This window comes from Carassius auratus, chromosome 17 (assembly GCF_003368295.1).
Source record: "Carassius auratus strain Wakin chromosome 17, ASM336829v1, whole genome shotgun sequence".
Taxonomy (NCBI): Eukaryota; Metazoa; Chordata; class Actinopteri; order Cypriniformes; family Cyprinidae; genus Carassius; species Carassius auratus.
In genome coordinates, this window is record NC_039259.1 from 25,085,182 (window position 1) to 25,095,440 (window position 10,259).

General features: G+C 32.9%; 1 long non-coding RNA gene across 2 annotated transcripts; it reads left to right on the top strand.

Annotated features, from left to right (window-relative positions):
• The first annotated feature begins 6,171 nt into the window (after window positions 1–6,171).
• Window positions 6,172–9,526, top strand: LOC113117947 (uncharacterized). 2 transcript variants are annotated; one of them, XR_003294248.1, is made up of 4 exons: window positions 6,172–6,281; window positions 8,948–9,075; window positions 9,201–9,259; window positions 9,355–9,526. It is a non-coding gene; the product is annotated as an uncharacterized LOC113117947 (long non-coding RNA). The 2 variants fall into 2 exon arrangements; XR_003294247.1 differs by having other exon boundaries at window positions 8,948–9,259.
• The last annotated feature ends 733 nt before the right edge of the window (window positions 9,527–10,259 follow it).

A 10,259-nucleotide genomic window follows, 5' to 3' on the forward strand; every position in this document is an offset into this window, starting at 1 on the left:
GTCTTCTTCACATTACACAGATTATGCCATTCGACTACATCGAACATACATGAGCTACATTTTTATATTCTTTTAAATATATATACTATCATTTCTTCATAGGTCCTGTTGGTATCTGCTGTAATAGGTTTATTTTCTATTAAATTGTATAGATTAAAATAAATGTTTTTATTATTATAATTATTATTTAAAAAATATTACAGCATCATTACTGTATCATTATTAAATTAGGCATATTGTTATTCTTTTTTATGTGACCTGCTTTTATCCAGCTATGAATGCAATCTTTATCTCATAGAAGTGTAATTGTTATTTTTTTATTTGATTTTTTTACTTATTTTTAAAGTTCTACTTATTTCTTTATTTTTTAGTAGAGGCATTTTTTAATTAAGGATTTTTCTATATATATATATATATATATATATATATATATATATATATATATATATATATATATATATATATATATATATATTAATAGGAATATTAAATAAAAATAACTCTGAGAACAATAAAATAAAATAGTGTAGAAAAGTAACTTTACTCTGACAGATTTGTGGCATCACTCATGAACAATGTCTGCTACGGATAAGATACCCGCCACAATGTAATACATAAAATTTAGGGTTTGAACAAATTCTTCATCCTAAGTATGAGATTGATTTAGCAAAGGTCCGAACATGTCTCCTTCATTATACTTAAATATGCATGACTAATATTCTCATATTATGTCTTGGACACAAATAATGATGAATAAACCATGTAAACCTACCTGTAAACAGAAGCACTAGAGAAAGCTTCAGAACAATCAGACATCAATAAAAGTTCAAATAATTTTAATGCAAACTATTTTAAATAGGTTGCATATCAGCTATCTGACAACTATAGGTTGTCAATAAAATATTCCACAAACAATTTAAATAACCATAAAGGCAGCCTGATTTCAAAATACATCTTTGGCAGATCCACATCCTTCCAACAAAAAACTTATAATTCAAGACCAAACCTCAAAAAGAGGCTAGTCTGTCGTTCATGTTTGCATGTTCGTTTATAAAGTGGAGCATTATTCCATATTAAAATACAATCCTCACCAAATCAAAATGGAGTTGATCCCAGAACCTCATGAGAGGCTGAGTCTTATGATAGTTGAGATGGCCACTGTATATGGAGTTAGTAATGATAAAAGCTACTTAGAGCTCCGATCTCCTGCAACCCAGTACTCCTCTGTTTGCATCTCAGTAAGGCGAGATATTGTCCTCTGGAAGGCGAACACCTCCTCTTCTCCTGTTAAGATCGCCAGTGAGCTGCCTGTATCCTGATGCATTAAAAGAGAAAATCAAATCACTGCCACCCATCAATGTGAAGAGATCATCAACACACCAAGGATAAAAATCTAAACATTTTTAAAGTTATAGTTAACCTAAAAACTGACTCCCCAGCAGATCATCCAAGATGCAGATGAGTTTGTTTTTCAATAAAGAAAACAATATTATGGATTATGGACTTGTATTTTAGCCAGAGGCAACAGTCTGAAGTTAAAAAACAAAGTTTTTGGCTTAATAACAAGATGTTAACTGATGGACTGGAGTAGAGTTGTGTGGATTACTTGTGTATTATTGTGATATTTTTTATAAACTGATTGGACTCATTCTGATGGCACCCATTCACTGCAGGGCATCCATTGCTGAGCAAGTGATGCAATGCTACATTTCTCCAAAACAGATCTGAGGAGCAACAAACTCCTCTACTTCTTGGATGGCCTGAGTTTGAGTAAAATTTCATCAAATGTTAATTTTGGGGCAAACTATTTTTTTTTTTTAAAGACGAGTAAAGACTTTTATTTTGCAGTATTAATAGAGCATTTTATTTTCATGACAATTAAGCACATCCCACCGGCTATAACGAAACCAAACATTCTCAATTCATTTACTCTCATTTTGGCCAGTACCCTGATATCAAAGATATTAGAACTTTTATTCAACAAGGATACAATAAAGTAAGAAAAATTGACAATGAAGACATTTATGTTCCAAAAGATTTCAAACAAATGCTGTCCTTTCTTTTCATCAAAGAATCATGAATTGCAGAAAGATTTCTGAAAGATCATGTGACACTAAAGACTGGAGTAATGATTAAAAAATCATCTTTGATCACAGGAATGATTTGCATTTTAAAATTCAAATACAAAACTGTTCTGTTTAGGTGTAATAATATTGCAAAAAATTTACTATAAAAAAATGAATTAAATTAAATAAAAAATCGTACCAACCCCCAAATTTCAGCTTGCAACAAAAAGGTTCCTTATTTAATTCTCAAAGAATATGAATAGGAAACCGGTTGTAACTTACCCTTGAAATGCCCTGATTATCCAATAAAACATGAGTGTCATGATGGTTGTGATGTTCTTGAACAAACATATCATCTAATGGAGCATCGGCCTGCAGCACGACTCACACTAGTGGAGATATTCCCCGAACTGTGAGAGGTTCCTTTAAGACCTTCCAACAGAAATCACAAGTGTTTCACCATGACTTAAACTTTGTGCTCATAGAGTCCATCAGTGATAGTTATGAAGCATCTGGCTTGCGTCTTCTTGTTTAAGGTGAGCAAAGGAATGTTTCCAGTGAAAACAAACACAGCCGATATCTCCATGTAGTCGATAGCTCCTATCGGCTAACAGTAAAAAACAACACATTACTCACTAATACAGTTCATTTCAGTGGAGGATGGTGAAACAAACAGAAAACAGACTTACTCGATCACACAGCTCCTCAAAAGTGCAGTCTGCTATGTTCCCACATGCTTTGCAAGTGTCTGCATCCTACCATGTACCAAATTTGCATAAAATATCAAATTAAAACACAATTAAATTCTCAACTCACAAAATTTTGGATGCATAACATAATGGTAACCTACATTCACATCTGTAGCAATATGTCATCTAACAAGCTGCATTGAAATTCTATTTACTGATAAACCATCTGCTAATTAAATGAGTGTTTTGTTATTTAGCAAACACATTAGCAGCCAACTTCTGTTTGAATTACATCGAACAGCTTATCGAGTGTTGCATCAACATCAGGTATTTAATAAATAATTCATCACTTCATAATACAATGTTGTTGTTTTTTTTACTCATACCTGGTCAAAGCACTAACATTAACTGTTTAAGCAAAGCATGTCATGTTTTGTGTGCATAAATTATTTTTAATGACCCTTCTTAATAAAGGACGACAGAAGCAAATCACATGATGATATTCAAAACATGGCACATCCTGTCTTGCCTAAGCATCAGTGACTCATCTAATAATGCATGTTTGGATTGTTTTTTTGGTAGCATTAGTGGAGCACAAATTTTACACACCAGCTTTAAACACTTCGGGAATACTTTTTAAGATGCAGGTCTTTGATTAAAGAAATTAGTCAACTCCCATAACTGATTAAAAGTGCATCACTAATACAGCAACATCTATTTTGTACAACCTACTGAATTTTTTCTTACAGGTAGAAGAGTTTCCCAGCTGCAGTGCGATTTCTTCTCTAATAATCTATTCCAGAGTTCAATACTGCTGTTTTCAAGACATTTGACTGCTGCTTTATTTGCAGCACGTATAAAAAAGTAATTTAACACGCATTATCACTGTTTTGACCTTATTCCCAAAAGTACAACAAGAGCATTAAATAAATTGCTCACCCTTAGGCCATCAAAACTGTAGATGAATTGGTTTCTTCATCAGAACAGATTTGGAGAAATTGAGCATTTCATCACTTGCTCACCAATTGATCCTCAGTAGTGAACGGGTGCCGTCAGAATGAGAGTGCAAACTGCTGATTAAAAACATTACAATAAAAAAAAAGGCTTCACAAGACAATAATTGGTGTGCTGGAGAGGTTTGGATTACTTGTGGGTTACTGTGATGTACTCAGCTGATGGGACTCTCATTCTGACGGCACCCATTCACTGCAGAGGATCTATTCTCGAGCAAGTGATGGAATGCTACATTTCTCCAAATCTGTTCTGATGAAGAAACAAACTCTTGGACGACCTGAGGGTAAGTAAAGTTTCAGCAAATTTTCATTTTTGGGTGAACTATTCCTTTAAGCACACTACATAACACCAATAAACACTGCACTAATAATCTAATAAAAGTGCTTACCTTTAGCACCGCGATTAAGGTCACAAAGTTCCCCCTCTGTAATCCATTTTTGTACAAATCTGTAAAACAAGATATTGTGCTCAAAACAAACTGGGATTTGGAAGCCAAGAGCTACTGAAAGAAACTGCACATTGTGTGATGGCTACACTCAAAAGAAAAAAAAATGGTGCATGATTTACTTTAAAACAATTTCCCCTCAGATATTGCTGGTAAACATTGCTGCTGTAGATCTTTCGTAACTGTCCATCTTGTAAGTGTTGAATGACCTCAATAAACTTAGTTCAAACACCTGTTCAATGGGAGACCGGGGCTAGTTGTCACAATGGTTGAAACTCACAAGCTATATGTTTTTTAATCAAGAGCTACGTTTTAACAAGGCTTGTTTTCTCTAGTAGTGGTTTTATATGTATGTTTAAGTACCTCGATCAAAACTGATGATCATTTATGTAAATACTGTCCAACAAACTAAAATTACAGTATTATCATAAATTCTGTAATAGCAGTTGAACCACTGACTTACATTAAAGACAAGAGTCGAGAGAAAAAGGAAATAAAAACCTGTTCTACTTTAAGATAAAACTTTTTTTGATATTGATTTTATTCGAGACATTTATAACATTTCTCTTTTTGTCTTGCCAGAATGTCAGTGTCAAAGACACAAAATGAAACAAAGTCATTCAAGGGTCATGTAAAGCAATTACCTCTTTTAATACAGCTGACAGTACAAGGCAGAGCTGGCTTCAATAGAAGCTTATTTTTCACACATAACCGGAGTTCAAGAGCCATGTTGTTTCAAACTGCGGAAACTTTGTTGAAAGTGCCCAGTGAACTGAGTGGGTGGGCGTGGTCTTTGAACAAGGGGAGCGATTACTCATGAATATTAATTATCTGACGTGCCCCTCCGCTCCAGTCAGCAAACAACGTCAGAATCACTTAATTTATATTCATGAGTTTAGCGTAATTCGCACTCTCCCTCATGAATAGTGAGAAGCTAGGCGTGGCTTAACAGTATAAACGACCTTCCACTGACAAACTACAAATGCGTTCAAATGCAGACATTAAACTGTTCTTTAAATGATAGTTTTGTTTTGAAAGTAAAATAAGGTAATATCGCTTATAGGGTGTTTTATAACACATATACCCTAGATGTTAATATTAATGAAACAATTTTGTACAGTGTTCACTGCATTAATACTCACTGGAAAATACTGCTGGCCTGACAGATAAGCATAGGATCCAGCCCCCAATCCATATATGGATAAAACCACAAAATATATTTGCTAAAATGTATTCAAAATATTAAAAAGCATGATTTTATTGATTTGTTTATTTTTTATGGCAGGATTCTCATGTGTATTCCTTAAAATTGTGAAAAAATTAAGTTGATATAGATCTTATTTTATAAAGTGTGATTAAAACTTTATTTTTCTTTCTTTCTTTTTTGTCAGTGTCCATGCTGTTGAGCTGTTCATTATCTTTCTTGTTCACAAGAACAAATTTCTTAACCCTTTGCATAGACTTGAGTATTTCTCGCTGAGATTTCCAATACTGTAAAATCTCATAAAATGTCTAAATAATAATAATAATAATAATAATAATAATAATAATAATAATAATAATAATAATAATAATAATAATAACAACACATTTCTTAAGGACAATGAAACCATTCTCCCTCATTAACTTGTCCTTGGTTTATCTGTTTGTATTTTTTCTTTCCTTCTTCCTTTTTTTTTTTCCCATTTTGATGCAATGCAGTTTCTTTGCAACTAATACTACCCATGTTAGTCTAATGTGTGCATCCATGTAAAGTCAGATAAAGAAGAATTTGATAATGAGTCAGCCAGATGTTCTCATTAAATAATAGAGTTAATGTTGACATATATAATGACAGCCAGCAGCTTACATATTAGCTTTACGGAAGAATCTTTTATGAACATGTGATGGGAAGCAGCCCAGGATCTGGATGCTTGTTTCCATGACAACAAGGACTGGGCAGCATCATGAACTCTGAAACACACGCTTTGGTTTCATGACATGCCGTGGATGATGAGAAAAGCAACTCTACTGAAGCTTTCCTGCATGCTTTTGTCATATTCTTATTGCTTTGGCTTTGACTGGAAGGTAAGGTGAGAAGGTTAGCATTATTTAGTTGTGCTCGTTGTATTTGATTATGTGTAGTGCTTTCATTCAGTGTCTATAGCTGCTTAATGCAGGCTCTTGCTGAATGGTGTGAGGGAGATGGATGTTAATGTGTGTGTATCCATGGCAAAAGCACTTGTCTTCTCCTGCACTCAATGCTTTAGTCTAATGAGAGGACTGAACCTGTGTGTGAAGACTCAGACTTCTGTAGCTCTAGACGTGCATTCAGTGAAGGTGAAGAATAATACACATATCTGAAACAAAAGGACAACAGCAGCTATAATTAACTGCCTTGTTAATAAGGGATAATAAGAGTGTGAAAATACAACTGTGAAAGAAAATCTTATTCATAAAAATTGTCATATTGCATATAGGGAATGTGTATCTACATTTGAGTAACAAAACTTTTATTTGATTTAATTTTAATAATAAAAAGGCTGTATAACAATATATATAATACAAAAAAAAAACTGAATGAAGATACAGTTTCAGTCTTTTTGCCCTAGGATTCCTTTAGTAATAGTTTAAAGGAATGACATTATTTAAAAATATAGATCTTTTGTAGGATTAGAAATACAGCTGTCACTTTTAATCAATTTGATGCATCCTTGCTGATTAAAAGAATTGAAATATAAAATCATATTTTCTGATATATCTGATCAGGCATATTGATATAAAAATAAATATAATAATGTCAACCCAATAAACAGGTGGAGAAAACTTTTTTTTAAACGTTTTTTTTATTCAATGCATCAAATGACATGTCTTTGTAATTATTTGTGAAATTTTGCAATTTCTGAAAAAAAAACCACACACACACAAAAACCACATATTCATTACTGTTTTTTTTTTTTTTCCAGAAATCTTCAGTAAACATTTTAACTAATAATTGTACAATAAAAATCTACTTAAAAATTACATTTTATTATTTACTTTTATTTTATGAAATTCAACAAGCATCCTTCCAAACAGTTTGAATTACAAACATGTTGATGTTTATGATTACTCCATTCTTACACCAAGTAATTTCCTTAAGTTGCTTGTGATCACTGTACATGCACTTTTTTATGACTGCACTCACAAAGAGCAGTTTGAACACTCATAAAATATTTTAAAGTACACTTACAGAAAAAATAGTTCTAAAATTGTCACTGAGGTGCCAAAAGTTATTTTAGCACTTTAAAGGTATATTATACTGTTTGAAAGGGTAGCAGTGACAGTTTTGTGCTTAACTTTCAAATCACTATCCTCAGCCTCCCACAATGAAAATGCAAAGAAAAGGGGAGAACCAGATTTAAGGTCAGCCCCTTCTAAATCTCACGTATGTGGCTACAGTGAATTCTATTACCTATTTATCACTCTCTTTCTATTCTCCGCACTGCTCTTTAAAGCAGCTGCTGCATTCATCCATCACGTCTGTTATTGATTAAATGTCAGCTGACCCGGCGGATTATCTTATTTAGTTATAATTAGATATTATGGCTGTATACTGAAAGCTTGTTCTCCCATTGGCAGCTGAAGCCAGGAATGGTGACCTCCAGAAGCATTGTTCCTGTATCAGCTCAGCACTGTTGATTTTAATAGAGCATTCGATCTCTAAATAATGTTCTGTTTTAATTTGTTAAAAAAACTTGGCTATTTTATTTGAGGTAATGAAATTAAATGCCACTCAGTTCAAGAGAAAGAGATTTATTTAAATTACAATGGCAGGAAGAGGAATTAACTGAATTACAATTCTAAGAAATTAAACACCCACACAACCGCAGTGTTTCATTAGTTCAAAACAGGGGTTACATTAATAGATAAAAAAAAAAACATGACTAATTATGCCTATTTATTTGCTGATATATATAGACTACCGTTCAAAATTTTGTCTTCAAAATGTCTAGATGTTTTCAAAAGAAGTATCTCACGCTCATCATCATATATTGATCTATTGAAGTTATTTGATAAAAACAGAAATATTGTGAAATAGATCTACAATTCAGAATAACATCTTTCTATTTGAATGTACTTTATATGTAAAGCTGAATTTTAAGCATCATTAATGTGTCCTTCAGAAATAATTTTAATATGCTGATTTGGCGCTCTTAATAATGATGAAAAGTTTTGCTGCTTTATATATTTGTGAAAACTTTTTTTAATCTTTGAAGTTCAAGTTCAGTATTTCAGAAGTTCAAAAGAACAGCATTTATTTGATGTATAAAACTTTTATAACATTAAAAATGTCTTTACTGTCACTATTGATCATTTTAATGCATCTTTGCTAAATAAAAGTATTAGTTGTTTCAGAAAAATATTTCTGACCTCAAACTTTTGAACGGTAGTGTAGAGTACGTTTTCATTCCCAATAGTTTATCTAAAATAAGTTAAATACTGTCAATACAATTAGTTGGAATTAAGAGAAAACATCTGGTACATATTCTTTCTCTCAAGTGTTAATACCATAATAAATGAAGCACAAGTTTTTTGATTAAAACATTTTCTGATGTTCTATATTTCATGGAACAAAGATATTTTGAAAGGCAATGACATCAACCCAACACTTGAATCCACTGACAGAATATAGAAAGTTATATGAAATATGTTGATGTTGTCATGCACGAGTCCCTCCATCATTCAAGCACTGTACTCTTCACTAAACCCAGCTGAGTCACCGGATCCTGAGGATTATTCTGCACCGCCGTCATGTTCAGTGAACCCCAGTGATTCACTCACATCCTGATTTCACTCATTCACTTCAACCCGCATCACTGCCCACAAAACATCACAGCAGGTAAGAAGGAAACCCTGCTTCATCTACAGGAATAGAAGCATAAATGGATGGAATATGGGCCGTGTTACATCAGAGGGGAAAATGATCTCATTCTTTCCTTTTTTTCCTCCAAATGTTGACGTCAGACCTCCACAGAGCCTACATGATTGGTACAAGATGTTTGGTTCATCAAAGATGCTTATATGTATGTGTTGATGAAGCATTAATAGTTTTTAATGCATTTGTAAGATGTTTAACTCTTTATGAATGTAATGTTTTTGGTTTTTGTTTTTCTCACAGGAGACTGATGTCAATGCTTTGAAGACTGGTATAAACATCAAATAAATGGCACAGAAATGAGAATCTTAAGTTCTACTGTCACATTGAGGGGAAAACAAATAAACATGTCATATTTTCACAAATATATTGTTTCTGACTCAATTATAAATTGCCATTTAAAAATGCATGTTTGTATTTTATACAAAGTAGTCTGACACAATGCTTCAACTGTGAAACACTTTTGGTAACAGATGTTCTGCTTTGCCAGTGAAATCATTATTATAATGTGATGAATCGCTTTTGCTCATCAGCTGTAAGTCTCCTTGGATAAAAGCATCTTCTAAATGTGTCAATATGTATATTTTTTGAGCCAGAACAGAGATGATTTATAGTTTATATAAAACTATCTTGCTCTCTTCTGCTACAGAAGTAGGTCTTGTGTTTCCACTAAAATAACTTGAAAGGCTGAAGCCAATTAAAATAAATGTGAGCAAAATCATATAAATATACAACTGTTTTCTAACCGCTTAATTGGCTGGTACAGCTGTTGAGTTTAAGACTCAAACAGGAAGCAGACTACATTCGTAAGTGATTAAAGAAATCCTTCTTTAACCTTCCTTCAAACAGAATCCGTTTAAAACCACACATACAATATCTCTGCTCTATTAGCCTTCTAGATGTCACTAGAAAATCATTTAAATAAGCCTCATATTCATGTTGTTTATTTTTTTTTATGTAAACATTAAATATTTGCACTACAAACCAGGATGTTTAGAATTCAGAGCATTTAAACATTCTAAGGCTGATGATGATAGACGAGGCAACTTTCTGAGCAATGTTGCTTGAGCACTTTCCCAATGAGAATGGGTAACACATTTCTATCTGGATACTTTACATCGGTCGTGGGCCTGTGTCTCACCTGGTCG